Source organism: Rhea pennata, chromosome 1, assembly GCF_028389875.1.
Source record: "Rhea pennata isolate bPtePen1 chromosome 1, bPtePen1.pri, whole genome shotgun sequence".
Classification (NCBI taxonomy): domain Eukaryota; kingdom Metazoa; phylum Chordata; class Aves; order Rheiformes; family Rheidae; genus Rhea; species Rhea pennata.
Window position 1 is genome coordinate 196,349,260 of NC_084663.1, and position 16,547 is coordinate 196,365,806.

Sequence of the window (16,547 nt, forward strand, 5' to 3'; positions counted from 1 at the left end):
CACTTTCTACAGGCACATAACAGCCCAGTCTCTTCCTTGCACCCATGCAGCCGCCACGGGTCGGAGCTGCAAAGCCCAGTCCCCTCGCTGCAACACGCAGCAGCCCGGCAGCGCGGCACTGCTGGCACCCAGGCTAGCCCTGCCAGCACCCAGGCTAGCCCTGCCAGCTTAGAGCCCTGCAGGCATGGCCGGGGCCCGGGCACAGGTCCTGCAGTGTGTCCCCAGCCCACCCCAGCCTGGCCTCACCCTGAGGTTCGGTCTCTCCGTGTCTGACGTGCTCAGGGGATGGTCTGCATGCCTAAGATGCAAGGCTATTCTACAGGGGAAGCTGAGAGATTAGTCTCAAGCAGACGAAACTGCAATGAAACTTACTGAAACACTCTTGTAGTAATTAAAATTGGCCTCAACCAAGTTTACTCCACATTGAAATCAAATAGAAGTAAAATGAATGGGACTAAACTTGCAATGTTCCAGCAAAAGAAAACCTCCAGCAGGGTTTTCCTGCACCTTAACCCAGTCTAACGCGAGTTCAGATTGATTCCCAAGTCAGGTCTGCAAAGGCAACACAGCTCCAAGACAGGGCAGTGGTTTCTGGTGCTTCTTACGCATAAATGAAGCCATTGCCGAGGGCATAACTGCAGCTCTGTGGAGGAGCACTGGTGTTACTACACTGCTCTGCAAACCTTTGTTGAAGGTGATGGTGCCTGAGGGGGGAATGGCCCTGTTTGACTTCCAAGCTCTAGGGGGTTTGCATGGCTGCCAGTCAGGGAAAGCCTTCTTTTCCTTTGTAAAATAGGTGTGTATGATATACAAACTATTGCACAGGAATAAAAGATTGCTCTGATAAGGCTAGCTTTAAGCATGAAAAAATGGTTCAATTTAAATTAAAAGCAAAGAATATCCAGCGGGCTCCGCCACTGACAGAAAAAGAAACTTTCAAAGGTTCCCCTGAAACATGGCTGCTCATGGCTCATATGCTGTGTGCCCCCAAGATTAATACTTGGCACAAGGTCCCCTCTGTCCCACCTGCCTGCTGCACCTGCTCCTAGCTCATTTCACCTGCTCAGCAGCCCAGCTGATGGCTCAGTGCTCTTCTTTAACACCTCCTGCCCACAAGCCGGCAAAAAGCCATCCTTCTGTGCGTATGAGGTACTTATTCTCACCTTAAATAGAATAACTCCATAGGAAAAAAGATACTATGGGGCTGTTTTCTGCTGTTCCTAATTCTCACCCAGGCAGAAATTCAACATTAATTCAATGGAAGAGTCATTTGAGCAATAACTTCTGGAGTAGTAATCTAGAAGTATTCATGCAGTGCTTTGAAAAAGCTGACCCCAGGATGTCATTAACATGTTTGTGAATAAAAGTCAGGTTAATCTGAAAAAAACACAGGAAACTTGGGAGGAAAATAATAGAGACTTTTATGTAAATACACACTCAGGTCTAAATGGTCAGGTCTGAAGTAGCCATTCAAAACAAAAGAAAGTCCATGCAAGGAATTTCCCCTGGCAACCATTCCCAAGCATCTATAATACTAGTGTATATTGGCTGAAGGAAGAGATGACTTGAAGGAAATAGGAATCAAGAATTGTAAATTTACAGAAAAGATGATACTCCCCAAATCCCCAAGAGCTCATTTATAGTATTAACTTTTTTTCAACTGTTTGAGCACTTCCCGCCTGAATATTGCATGCAGAACTAGGAAGAAGCAATGCAGAGAGCCAAAAATACAAGAAAGAAAAGGCCTCACATTAAGGTCCAGAAGTAGTTAAGCAGTAAATTTGTCAGAAATTTGTTGATGATATTAAATTATTCAGGAAAATCAAGGGCAAAAGCAGGATGCGAATAACTGAAAAGAAATGACTCAGTAAGCAACAAATGGCAGCTGAAATTCAGTGTAGATTAATGTAAAGTGATGCATATCTAAAAAGAGCGATTACAATGCAAGAGAGAGGTCTTAGAGTTATCACAGACGGCTCATGAAAACATGAAATCAGTTATCGTTAGTGGTCAAAAAAATAAAATTTCAGAAAGAGAGAGAGAGCAAACTAGAAAACATCGTTATGCCACTGTATAAGATCCCCAGTTCACCCAGATGCTAGATACTGCATGCATTTCGTGTCTCCTTGTCCCAAAATAGCTCTAAGTAAAATAAAAGGTTCAGAGAAGGACAGCAATCACAATCAAAGCCTGGCAGACGGTTCTGTACAAAGAATCCTTGCGTAGGCCAGGATTTCTCAGTCCACAGAAGGGACAGCTTAGGGGGAATATGGTGGATATTTATAAAATCATGAGCAGCATGGAGAAGGTAGGGACCGATCTTTCATTGTCTCCTTGAACGCAAGAACAGAGGTTACCATAGGAACTCACAGAGACCAAGCTGAGATTAAAAAAAAAAGCAGGTGTTCTCCATGCAGAGAATAGTAGACCTCCAACATTAATTTCCAATATGATTTTGTGGTTCCTAGTATTTTACATAGGCTCAAGAGGAGAGTAGACAAGTATCTGAAAAAGGAGCCCACTGAGAATTATTAAATGGAAAACCACATCCAGTTTAGAAAGCTTCCTGAGCTGAAAATAGCCAGAGGCTGAGACAATAGTTACATATGCTTGTCCAGGACTTGTTGAAAAGAAGATTCTGGGCTAGACAAATCTTAGGACTGGCAAAGTATTCCTGTGGTCGTGATAGGTCAGGTTAGGTAAGCATACCTCAAAGAGCTTTCTAAGATTTTGGGGCAAAACAACAAGGGGACAGATTTTCAAAGTGATTGAAGTGTCTAACCACATTTTAAAAAAGCTGGCCCTAAATACACTGACCCCGCACCTCTCTTGCTTCTTGGACAATTCAGTCTGAAGATAGGACAGAACAATAATACAACACAGTGCAAAACAGTGAACCACAATGCAAGTGGAAGAGAAATGTTCCATGCAAGCGCTAAGATTTCCTGTTTATCACCTTATTGTTCACCCGAAGGCCTTATGTTATAAATGTTTCTATAGGCTGCTTTTACAGAAAGATGAGAGCTTTAAGCACAGTTAGAGAAGTGTAGCTCTTTTCCTGGAAGACACCCTGTAACAGACACTGTTCATGTCCTGCCGTCAGTAACAAATGTTCACCCAGGCACAAGAATACAAATATGTGATTACATATCTGAAAGCAAAATATAGCTCCCAGGTGGGTGTTCAAAAGCAGCCTTCTGATAACAGAAGCCAAGCTATGATATTCTCCCTGTAAATTAATACCTGTCGCATGTTTTACGGTTTAATTCTTTGCTTGCATTTGAAGAATGATTTGGGTAGCCTGACCTGGGCAGTAGCATACTGATCAGTATTATCATCATATGCCTAATCACATTCCCTTTATTCCTCAAGGAACACCAGATCTCCTCCATGACTTTCCACTTATCTCTGTCCTTGACTTTCTAACTGTCCTCACTCTGAGATCAGCTCTACCTCAGGGCACAATCCTCCGTAATTCAGAAGGTTTGTGTTGCCTGAGGTTCTCTAGTGAGTTCTTGAATCATATATACCCTGTCCAGGTTCCTCAGTGTTTAGCTAATCAACCCTCCTTCTTTAAAAGTAGGCTCAAAGAGTCTGTTCTGTGTAGTCTTTGTTTTCTAATTCAGCCTCTTAATGTCTAAAATCTTACAGGGATTTAGATTTTTAAACAGGCTTTGAGACATTTTTATTTCAGTCATCTACTTTTTGGGAAAATCACCTGCACAGTAGCCAGGTTCCAAATACACAGAAACTCATTTATTTTTATTCTTATCAAAAAAGGCATGCCACTCATGTTGATTTCCAGTGACTTAATATATTATCACCTAATACTTTTCTTAGCTCATTAGAAGTCAGAGACACATATTTCATAGGATTATTTTCTTTAAAAGCTCCTTTGGGAACACTTCTGTTCAGAAAAGCATTGTTTTGCCTTAGGGAAACCCAAGAGATATGTAGTTCTGTTTCCATTCCTGCTAAAAGCTCTCCACAATTCCTAAATGGAATTTCTGTGGTTTCAAAGGGGAATCATCTAATTGTCATGAATAACAGTAACTAAGGGACCATGAGAAGTTTTACTAAAGAATTTTGGAAATACAGAGGCTTCAGCAATTTACCACACACATAATAAAGGGACTTCATTACATGATTTTACAATTAAACAGAAACATCAAAACATATTGTCACATTTAAGTTGAAAACAATGGCTTATATTGAAAAGCATCTGTTTCAAGTTAACTACAGATGTGAACTGTTGATAGAAACCGTGACTATTATCATCAGTGTTTTTGTTTTAGCTTACTTTGTATCACAGAAAACTTAACTGATTCAAGCATCTTTTAATAAAGTTGATCTTAATCCAATTAGGCAGAAAAATTCTGATATTTTGAAGAAATGGGTAGAGTTTGAGGCCCTTTCAAGTAAAAATTTTCCCTAATGTCTTCTGAAGTACAAGGCATTTTTATCTGTACAGTATATGAGCTAAATAACTGCTCAATAGTAGACACTTTGGACTGATTCAGATCTCAAAAATACCTATTCTGTATGTTTCTTACTTTTGGAGCGATTTCGTATGCAAAACAGCTTAAGAACTGTAACAGAGCATTTGATATTCCCCTACTGGCAATTTGCAAGAAGAAGAAAAAGAGGAAAAACATTGTACTTCTTTGCTAATGCCAAAGTGCATGGTCACTGAGAAGAATGAGAGAAAACTCATTTGAGACAATGTTGATCACAAATGAGCACATGGACAAATTTATGAGTGCACAGAGGATGTAGCAAAAAGGCATTATGCGAGCGAGCAGATGTTTTGAGGTGCCTGTTGCAAATCTGCAAAGCAAGTTGAGAGAACTTGAAGAGCAAATATCTTTTATTGAATCAACCGGACCGAGTGCAGCAGTGTATATGGATGGAAAGGGCCAATTTGGGGCACTTGGTTTTTGTCATGTATGGTGTTACTAAAACAGTACTATTTTTACATACTCCAAAGTCCCAGCAAAGTGATCTCATAAGAATAAAAGAACATTAAAAGGTATTCAACTACAAGAGATGCATCACACATGTACAACGTAAATTTTCTCTTGGTGACTGTAAATCGTTACTCAACAGGCTAAAAAAGAAGACTAGAGAAAGACTGGGAACATTTTCCTTTCTGAAAGCAAGGCATGTACCTGGGAAAACTTTTATTTAATATTTAAAGGGAGGTGAACAGGATACACTAAGGAAATAACTTTCCTTCTTAACTGTGCACTTAATTAAAGGAAAGTTGTTCCTCATTTGAATTCTTTTCTAAATCAAATAAAATTCAAGATGTATTTCTTACTTCTAAAAATGAGTAGATATTCATGTTTTGAAACAATTCTTCATTTTTAAAATGGCATTTTTAAGGTGGTATGTTTTCTTCATTTGAAGAGGTTTCTAAGTTTTATTATTGTTGAAGGCAGCATAGAAAAAGACAGGCAAACAATTATCTAATTCCTTCTGCTGTGAACCACTGTGTATTAATACAACTGTTAATTGAAACATTTTTAACACCTGGTAAACAGCATTTTACTACTAATTCATTCCAGGTGGCAGGGATAGCTTATAAAATGCTCAGATGTAGGTAGCAGCTGATAAGGTTTAATGATAATGCTTTGTGTTTTGGGGAAGTGGATTGCCTGGCTTGTTACTGAAAGAGCAGAAATAGCGTACCTATATGCTTTCAGCAGCAGGAATAGGTAGCAAAATAACATTTTTTTTGATCATTTTAAGCAAAACTTAATGGAAGATTTTTGTACAGTGAAATAGTTTCTGCTGATCTCTGTGTTTTTAAACTTCATATCACCACATTGCTTTCCTGCAGCCAATATACAAATCTCACACCCATAATGAGATGTGTTTCTCTAGGGCTGTGATAAAAATTTACATTTTTTGAGCAAACAACTTTTTTCCACATATGAAAATGCTTAAATAAAAATTTAATGACTAGGTCCAGAAAGTCCCCTTCAAGCCTCAGAAAATTACTTTAATTTGTAAATGTGATTTATATCCATCATGATACAAAACTTCTCATTGAATAGTATCGTTAGCCATAAATTTGGCTTTATCTTTCTTCTTCTTTAATGGTGCCTGTCTCTGTCCTGCAAGTAAAAATTAATGCCTTTCTCTCTCTAATGTATCTCTACTAAAAGGAAGAGTTGATTGAGCAAGGTGTATATTAACAGAATATTTGTTTATTTAATAGTATCTTCAAATAGCCACATTATGCATGACAAAAAGTTAATTTGCAAATAATACTAGGCCACATTAGAAAAATACAAATTTAATTCTGTTTTACTAACATGACCTGAAATGCTTGACAGAGATATTTGTGGGAAAGGAGATGTGCATTCAAAGAGAGTTTAGAAGTAAAGAATTTAATAATCTTGTATCTGTCTAACAGTGTCCTACAGTATGAAAAGTTCCTGTGATGAAAGTAGGGTAATTCAGGTTGATTACTTTCAGGACTGTAGTAATAAGTACAAAATGAGTCAACTGACTTTCCAGGCTGGACAGGAAGAAATGAATAAATCCTAGGCGCCCATCTTAGAAACCATTTAGTTTGGTTATCCAAGATTATGCCAGAGGGAATCCTATTTTTTCAGAATCTGGCCCCAGATAACTTGTTATTATCTTGGTTAAAATGCACATTGATGAACCAGAATGCAGCATGAGCTCTTTAACTTAAAAGATTTGTTTTGAACATTTATTTTATTTATTTCCATGCCAGAATGCTAACAAATATATGCTTAAGTGGCACTGTGGCCTCATAGTTTCCTACTGTCACAAAATGAGGTTACAGAGTTGTTAATTTTATCCCATAAGCATAACCAGAAGCTAGTCTGGCCAAAAATAGATAAATAAATAAATCGATAGATAGATAAAAAGGAAAAGATCACTGTTTCCAATGCCTTCCCTCCATATTGAGGTTTTCCACCCACTCAGGTGTGCCAAATGCTGAATCAATTGCTTGTGTAGCTGGGCAAGGGGCCAGGGCAGAAATGTGGTGCTGAAGAAGGAGAGAAGGAATCTCTTGGAGTGGAAATAAAGAGGTGTCTGACCACAGTCGTTCCCACAGGCAGCCCACTATCTTGCTAGGCAGTTCAAGGACTGGATGGCAGCAATGAGCAGGATGTCGGTTAAGTTGTTCATTTGCTATGCAGAAGAAATACGAGGATGAAAGAATGGGAGTAAAAACACTTTCAGTAAAACCTCTGTTCATTTTATGCTAATAATAACTTTAAGTCAGAGTGTTTATACTGATTGATTACATTAAGCAAGCAGTACTTGGTTTTGCTTTGTTCATGAAAATTGAGTTTACAATGTAAGATAAGCTGGCAACCAACTATGAGGCCTTCATACAGGTAAAACTTGGTTTTAGTGAACTGCTCTTCAGCCAATCCTTCTCAGGAAAGTGCTTGTATCCATGATTCAAGTTAAGCTAATGCTTAAGTGCCTTCCCAAACAGGGATGGAACTACTCTGTATTAAACACTGTGCAGAACCACAGTTTTCATTGGGACAGCAATGACAGCAGAGCTTCACAGATTCTTTAGCTCTTATCTTTTTTTCTGAAAGCAAAGTAATAATTCTATGATTGTGTCCTTTTTGTCTCATCAAATTAATTGCTTCATTCAGCCAAAAATCCTTCCGTGAACTAGAGCAAAACATCAGATTAAAGGTGTTTCTTTTTGATGGTTTGATTATTTCATAGTCATTACATATTTTCTTCATTTGCAGCCCAGGTCTAATTATGAAAATGTTATGTTTTCTTAGTGAGGAAATGAGAGATTCCCATATTAGAAAGATTTAGGGGCTAAAACATGAATCCTATAACCTCTTCTCTTGGCAACATCCACAGTTCAGGTAAGCAATCGAAAAACACTCAGTTTGGCCTATGGTTGCTCCCTGTGCAAGTATCAGGTGAGTGAGAAGAAAAGTGGGAAGCGGAAGCATAACCGCCTCCTTCCCCATTTCCTTATTCATTATGAGGTTTTAGACAAAGAGCTGAGACCTGTATCTTAATCACACCTTCTGCAAGGAATGTCATGAAGGAAAAGCACTGAAATATATAAACTTACTTTGTTCTCTTTATCTGTGCTTCTGATTTTGACCATTTGGCATATATTATGATCTGCAAAATACAATCTTCCCAGAAAAGGACCAGGAGCCAATTTATAACACCAACATTACAAAATGGGACCTGCAGGAGAAACTCATTGTTATACATTAATTAAAACTCTCTCATTAAATCTAGCATGTTATCTTAACCACTACATATATATTAATTCCTTTTTGATAACTCAGTACTGATCCAAGAAAGTCTGATACCATTTATGAGTAGCAGTGCCTACCTACTGGCTTTTAGTTGCTTTCTTTGGACCCGTTTCTGTGCTATCTATGAGAGAAAATCATTTCAGTTTCCAAAGAATCTGTCACATGGCCGACATTAATCTAGTGCCTTGCCAGTGATTTCTAAAATGCTAGGTCCCCATCCAAATGTCATCTATCAAAACTTTTGCAGCCACTTCCCACTCCCACCACTGACATTTGAATTATGCAGCCAAGGTGATTCAGAAGACAACTTTCCATAGACTTGCAAGCCATCAGGACTCTGGAGCACAGTCTGGAAACTGTTCCCATAAGCTACCATGGGGCAAGTTGGAAACAGGAACAGATAACACGTTCACCAGCATATTGCCAGCATATTCACCAGCAGATTGGATGCATTCCTCTACCTGTGATGCTTTCTAATAAATTGTGATTATTCAGCACTTCTGTAAATACAAAGTCTAAAGTTTTCATTTGATTAAAAATGTTCAGAATAGCACAAGGAACTCCTAAATGCTTGTGACTTCAGAATTTTCCTAATTCCTCACCCTAAAATATACCAGAGAGATGACAACTGTGGAACCTCACTGTCTGAAGTTTGCTTCTAAGTACTCTCTGCATTAAATACATCACCTTTATTGAATCAACTGCTCAGTTGTACCTATGATCACATAAGCAAGTTTTGAAGAGCATCTGTTAGCCTGGAGCGGGAATATTCAAGCTAGTGATTTCATCCTGGTTATTTCTAATATTAATATTATGAGTAAATTTACTGTGCATTGCAAATATTTGGTCCTATATTACTCCAAGATTTTAGCTCACAGCATTTCATGCTTCTAAAGCGTTGTGTGAGTGTAGAATACTAAAGGATATACAAAGAAAGAAAGACACAGTGTGTTCACATCTGCTTTGATGGGAAGAATGATGAAAGTGTTTAGCAAAAGTCCTAACAACTGATATACTCTATACAGTATAGTTGACTATACTTGTGAATTTGAGTACTTCAACATCTGCTGGGCAGCTGGTTCACGTGTCACTCTGTGCCTGCTCAGAATTACTGGACTGGGGGAATTTACCCTGTGAGAAGGGAGCAGAACATAAGCAAAGCTCTCTCAACGAAAGTAACCATCACTGATTAAACTTACCGTTACTAGGGAACCATAATAAGATGACATTAAATAGTCATTGACTCATTTCCCAATGAGCAATGAGAACTGAAAGGGTTACCATATGCCATTAATTTAAACAATATCAGAGGGGCCTCATAAGAATGAGAAATGACTGCCATGAGTAATTTGGGCATATATTAGGTCAGGTTATTTTTGAATCTTGAGCTTTTGCAAATAAAAGGAATAAAGATTTTAGAGAGACTCCTTTCTTACTAAAATACGATTCTCTAGAAAGAAACTAAGAGCAGAAGAGGCATAATTCGTTACTACCTGAAGTAGATAATCACTGCATGAAGACCATAAATATCAATATGTAAATAATTAAGGGAACTAATACTCTTTGACTTACATATGTGAGGGTCAGATTCTTGGCTGATGATGGCAATAATCAGCATATCTCCATCCAAGTCAGTTGATATAGAGCTGCACTGATTTACAGCCATTGGAGACCCAGACAATGTAGACAACAGCTATTCTTAGAGAGCATTCGTTGGAAGAAACTGTTATGGTGAGGCCAAGCTCTGTACACCTTACTCAGATACATGGTCCCAATGTGATTATGAGCAAGAAGAGGAAAATGTGGCCCATCTTCTGAAGGTCATGTCTGAGAGTTGAACATAAATTCTGATGCAGCATAGTAACGATCACATTTGAGCTACATATACGTGTAAAATCCCATAGAAGAGAGTGAATTTTAAAGCAGTGATGCCTGTAATGCAATCAGGCCTGAGCTGAAAAGATAAGAAACCAATTAACAACATAGATGCTAACATTGTTCTCCCTCTCTTACTCGACAGCTGCTTGTCTGAGGATCTGTCATATGGAAAATATGTGAATGTGAAGAAACATCTGCTATTGTGTCTCTGCTCCCACCCAACTCACTAAAAGCAAAAACTGCAGGCTTGTTACTATTTTCAGTGGTGCCCAGGCACTTGTTGTATGTGTGTATTGGAGTATCTGAACTGCAGATAGCATGGTTTCAGGGCTGCCTGCGTGAGGGTGGGAGGGCAAAGACCTGGACACTACTAATCTCAGCCATGTGAGGTAGTACAAACACAACACCTCAAAGGAGCATAATCCTAAAAAGTGTCGTTCCAGAGGATTTCCATTTGAAAATGCTTAGCAGGAGGATACCCAAGTATACAAGTAGCTAGTTTAGCTTGTTGTGTACTCTAACTAGGGAGATAATTACTAGCCTAGCAGCTTCTGTTGCCTCTTTTCATCTTATTAGAGAGATACCTCTCTGATCTCTTGCATGTTGATGGCACATGACACTTCTACCTGCTGGAAAGACTGACAAATTATTTTGGCATTGGTTATTATTGTTTTGTTTCCTTGATGGAGAAACTGTGAGAGTGACAGCAAATTGGATGCAATTAAGAAAAAAAAAAAAAAAGAAGAAGAAGAAGAAGAAAAAAGAGGCTCCATTTTCAGATAAAAAGGGGGAATAAAAGCAAAGAGTCCAAATGTTTGTTTCTGTTGGCTTTAAGCAATAGCTAGGCAGCTTCACAAACTTAATAAAATGTGCTCTCTACTCCTTAATGCCTATAAAATATATATACCTGTTCGGAAACACCATCTCACACCAGGCTGAGATTTGAATGAAAAAAGTATGTTGCTTCAACTGAGTGTTATTTCTTTTACCAACAGACAAGGTACTTGGGTCATTTCAAAATCGAATATCCAGTATGTTCTTATTTGGCTGCTTTTTTACAGTCTGTAGATGCAGCAGTAAGCAAGTTTAACCACATTAGGAAATTTTAATTTTTAACCTAAAGATGAGATGACAGTCCGTCTTGGTTGCTGTCAAAATCTTCCATCTCAAGCTGACATGTTTATTCTTGGGCATTTACACTGTGGTAGAGAATGCCATGAAGGAGCTAAGTTATAAATGCTAGTTTTGATTGAATATGACACTACAAATAAACATGCCAATGCTCTAGCTTTGTCATCCTCTTTCATCCTCACCAGGCTGTATCTGATACTGCTGGGCACCTACTGCCAGTAAGTCCATAGAACTGGTATGGGCATCAGACAGACACATATGAAAATGGCCCAGAATACCAGCTAATAAGAGCAGGATTAGGTGTGAAGCCATAGCACTGTGAAAAATAATGCAAAAGCTCTGGAATAAATAGCTGACATTCACTGTGAAACTCCAGCTACCTAGCCATCATATTCTTCCTGCTTAAGGAAGAGAAAAACATAGCAGTAGAGAGAGAAAATTTGCACAAAATAGCTACGATCAACCTCAGACCATCCAAGGAAAGATTTCTTTTAAAGAGCAGTCTTCATTGTGTTACTCCTCCTGTAAAATGGGCGTAGAGGCAAATCTCATACAATGACGAAGGTGGAAAAATCATAGTAAATCTCCGTGTCAGTGCCTTTGTTTTTACTGCTTTGGATGTGCATTTTGCAGAGCCATAAAAGCATGGAAAAACCTACCAAACAAGTAAATGCTCTTCTTTAACCCTTTGGCACTGGGTAAGGAGTGTCTGGAAATCTTGACTTTTAGTTTCAAGGGTATCAAAACAAAACAACAACAACAAAAAAAAAAAAGCAGCTCATAACCCTCAAAAGTCTGGCAAGAGAAGTGAAGAATATAAAAGCTGTGAAAATGAGGCTAGCTAGACAAAAATAAAGAGAAGGACTGGCTCTAGAAAATATTAGTCCCTGACTTATTTCTAAAGAAAATTATTTTTTAAAAAAAGACACATTGCTTCTGCTTTAAAAAATTGGGATTTAAAGCAGAAAATTTAGGGGTTCATTTTATTGCTAATAAAAAAAGTAAACTAGTCTTCATAAGTTGTCATCTTTTTGTCAGGTTCCCCCATTCTAATCAAAGTTCCAAATAAGGTGATGTGACAAAGCATTTCTGAGCATTATAAGGTCACTTTGCTTCCCAAGCTTGAAATTCCAGTGGGATTCAAAAAGCTTAGCACCATGGTTTCAAAATAAGAGAAGGAAGTAATCTCTACTTTGACATTGAGTTATGAATAAACAGAAAGTGAGCTGGAAAACTTCCTTCTAGCTCTGACGCACATGAAAATAATAATAGGTTGCTCAAGTAGAATAGATAATTTAAATAATAATCAATATAAAATCATATGAAATCACTGTAATAACATTAACATTAGTAGGCAATTGGTGAAATACTGAATGTTTATATATTCATAATGATGACTAAATGCAGGTATATATTTTTATGTGTGCATGTGTGTGCCATAAATATATGCACACCTTGATTTTACAAGATATTTTATATGGCCTGTCCTGGCCCCTACTCTCCCAATCTACCCTTTGCCTCTAGGACTTCATACCAATCCTGCATCTCTCCAACTGTGTGAGTTTTGCTCCTCGTGTATCACAAGTACATGGGTTTTACATAAAGATTATCAAGGCTGCTGGACATGGGGCATAGAAAGTACTTAGTGTTTGGGTGGTTTAACTGGTGTTTTAACTCCTAGCTTAACAGTGGCCCTAATTTGATGATGCTGAAGAGTCTGGCTATGCATATGGTACTTCTGGGTGCTGCAGTGCTCCAGCATTACTCTTGTTCATTCATCTGAATCATTCAAGTAAATAATGCAGTAAAAGGGATTGATTAACCATCCAGAAGGAAGTTGTTTACTAGAAGAAGTGATGGTAAGAAGAAGGGTGAAACCTTAGTTTGGGCACCCTGATAAGCTTGTTCCCACAGCTCTGTCCTCCTTCTGAGCTAGTCACCACTGCTACCACCCTGTGCCTGCTCGGGCAGGCCTTAACCACATCTTCTCCAGCTGTGGCCTTGGATGAAGGTGAACATAACTGCTGCCCTCTAAATTGACCTCATCACCTCTTAAATGCATCAGGTGCACTCAGTGGAGCTGGACTGTGGCCAGTGACCTCGCCGTCTGTCTCTGCCCCGCTGTGGCACCCAAGTGGCAGCTAAGGGACCAGGTGCTGAGACCCATCAGAGCTCCAGGAAGCTACAAGGGGAACCATGGTCCAAAATGGTGGAGTAGAAGGAGTACTCAGGGGCCTCTCAACAGGGAGGTCCAAGAGCAGGTTGTCTAGTAAGCTTTCTCCAATCAAAGTGCCTAAATCCATCTTCAGCGTTAAAGCAGGCCATGAAAATAATGATTGCAATTCACTGCTTGTAAAATGAAAATTATAAACACATAATTACTTGAAAGGGCTGTTACGTTATTCACATGTTATTAACACATAAAAGGTAGAGAGGAATTAAAATATCACAGTACTGAGGACAGAAACAGGGACCACTTCCTTAAGAAAGCTGAAATATGATTTCTGATGTTCATGGCAAAAATAATCTAGCTCATTCTTCTTTCAGTATTTTTTCTATTGAGTGAAAATAAAGGTTTGGCCACAGTTCTGCATATAGAAAGTCTTTCCTTCTCCCAGGCAAAACAGCAGAAGCCTCTAGTTCTGTGCTCCATGTCCATCACTAAAGAAAAGAGAAAAAAAATAAGTTACAGCAACTGTGACAACAAGACCTGCAGGTGTGTGTCCCATGATCACAGGCAGAGCAGCTGGGAGGTTAGGAAATTGCTGGTTTCAACTTTGAAGAGACTGTATAATAAATTTTAGCTAAAATTAAACCATCTCTCCCCTCGGGAAAACCAAAAGCATTTGTTAAACCTGCAAATCAACAGATTGTATATTTTACCTGCACTAAATTTGAGCCATTTAACTCTTCCTTCAAATTACATTTACATTAAAGGACATAGAACTACTGTGTACCTTTTTGTTTTTTTCAGCCTTCTGCCTTGATGACAATTACAGTTGCTGTAGGTACCTAAAAAGTAAATAAGAGGCATAGAGCTCTTTAAAGGAGCAGTGCAAAGTCCAAAGACAACTCATATAATAGTATTTCCAATTCAGCAAGTAAACTGAAGCAAGCATTGTGAACTTCCCTAGCAACTCAGAATACAAAAAAGATTCCTAATTTTTAAACACCTTACCTTTTATTCTGTGAATATGAAATATATGAATCGCAGTTTCCCCTCCTTTCAGTCAGGTTTCAAGTCTCAAGACCTAGGATTCTGTGATTCTACTTGTCCTCCTGGTTCAATGATTACATCAGTCCACACTTTTCATGAATCATATGAAACAAAGAGCTGAATTCTCATGTCAGTGTTATAACGTACGAAGAACTACATTATGGAGCCTGCAAAGTGATGTCCTCAGAATTTCACATCAAAGGCAACAAAAGTTGTTTAGATACTTAAAGTTATGTGTGTAAGTCTAAGCTAGTTATCCAGACTCCTTCTATAGACAGCAGAGTGAAACAGATTCCTCCAGAGTGACTACTGCCTTCCTTAGTGTCTAGGACAGTCAGGGTGAATTGTCCTTGGAAGATGCCTATTTCTTTTCACGGGGTACAAGTGGTTAGCAAAGATGTGGGCAATCAGTTAAGATGCATCTATCTTCTACACATAAACAAGGGAAAACTGGTTGGGAATGTGGTATCAATGGTAGCCTTGGCTGTAGCAAACATGAAATAGTGGCATTCAGGATCCTGGAACTCTGGGAGAGCAGACTTTGTCTTATTTAAGGAACTGGCAGGTGGGATCCCACGGGAGGCAGCTCTGAAAGAAAGCTAGCAGGTCCTTAAGGACAGCATACTCCAATCCCAATAGTCTGTACTGATAGTCAGGAAAAAAGTATCAAGAGACAGATTTGGATGAGCTTCAACACAAAAAGGCAGTACACAGGATTTGGATGCAGGAACAAGCTACAGAGGAAGAATTCAGAAATATTACCTGGGCATGAGTGTCAGGAAAGCCAAGTCTCAACAGGAGTTGAGATTTGCAAGAGACATCAAGGTCAACAAAAAGAGTTTCTACTGCTATGTTAGTAGTAAGAGACTGAACCAGGAAAATGTGGCTGCTGTATAGGATAGATTATTTAGTGACAACAGACACAGATAAGGTTGAGGTCCTCATTGTTTTCTTTGTCTCAGTCTTCACCAACAAGGTCTCCCAAGTCTCTGTGCTTAGTAAGAGGGTTCAACGAGGAGAATATCAACCCACAGTAGATGAAGATCCAGTAAGGGATTGTTTATTACATCAGATTATTACAACAGATTTATTACACCAGTTTATTACATCAGATGGGATGCATCCAAGGGTGCTGAGGGATTGACTGATGGCCTTGCCAGGCTCCTCCCTGTCAAGATCCCCAGTAACCAGGGAAGAGCAAATAATGTGCCTGTTGTCAAAAAAGTCCAGAAAGACAGTCCAAGGAACTGCAGGCTGATCAGCCTCACCTCAATTCCTGGAAAATCCTGTAATTCCTGGAGAAAGTCCTCTTAGTAAACTAAACACTCCTGGACACAGGAAGAAGGAGGTGGCTGGAACAGTCAATATGGATTTATCCAGGGTAAATGATGCCCGACCAACCTTGTTTTCATTTGTAATAAAATCTGTGTATTTCTGGACAAAGGGAGAGCAGTGGATGTCATTTAGCTCAGTTTTAGCAAGGTTTTTGACAATGTCTCCTGCAATATTCTTGTATTCAAGTTGGCACATAATGGTGTGGATGGGTGGACAACAAAATGAATAAAGAAAATGGTTAAATAGTTAGGCTCAAAGTGTAGTTGTTAATGGGTGGCACTCAATCTGCAGGCCAGTAAAAGTGGAGTCGTATAGCTGTTTTTCCTAGGACCTATGCTATTTAACATCTTTAATAATAAACTGAAAGAGGCAATGAAGTGCTTGCTCATCATGCTTGCAGATGATGCCAAATTAGAGGAGAATCAATCAATATGCCTGAAGACAGGGCAGCCATTCAGAGAGCTGATATACTGGAGGAATCAGCCAACAGGAGCCTTATGATATTCAAAAAAAAAAGACAAAGGCAAAATTTTGCTTCTGGAAATAAAAAAAACCTTGGCATCAGTACAGGCTGGGGACAGCCTGACTAGAGAGCAACTCTGCAGAAAAGCTCCTGGGGGCTGGTGGGCAGCAAGGTCAGCATAAGCCTGCAGTGTGCCTTGGCAGCAAAGGCAGCCAACATACAGCATCCT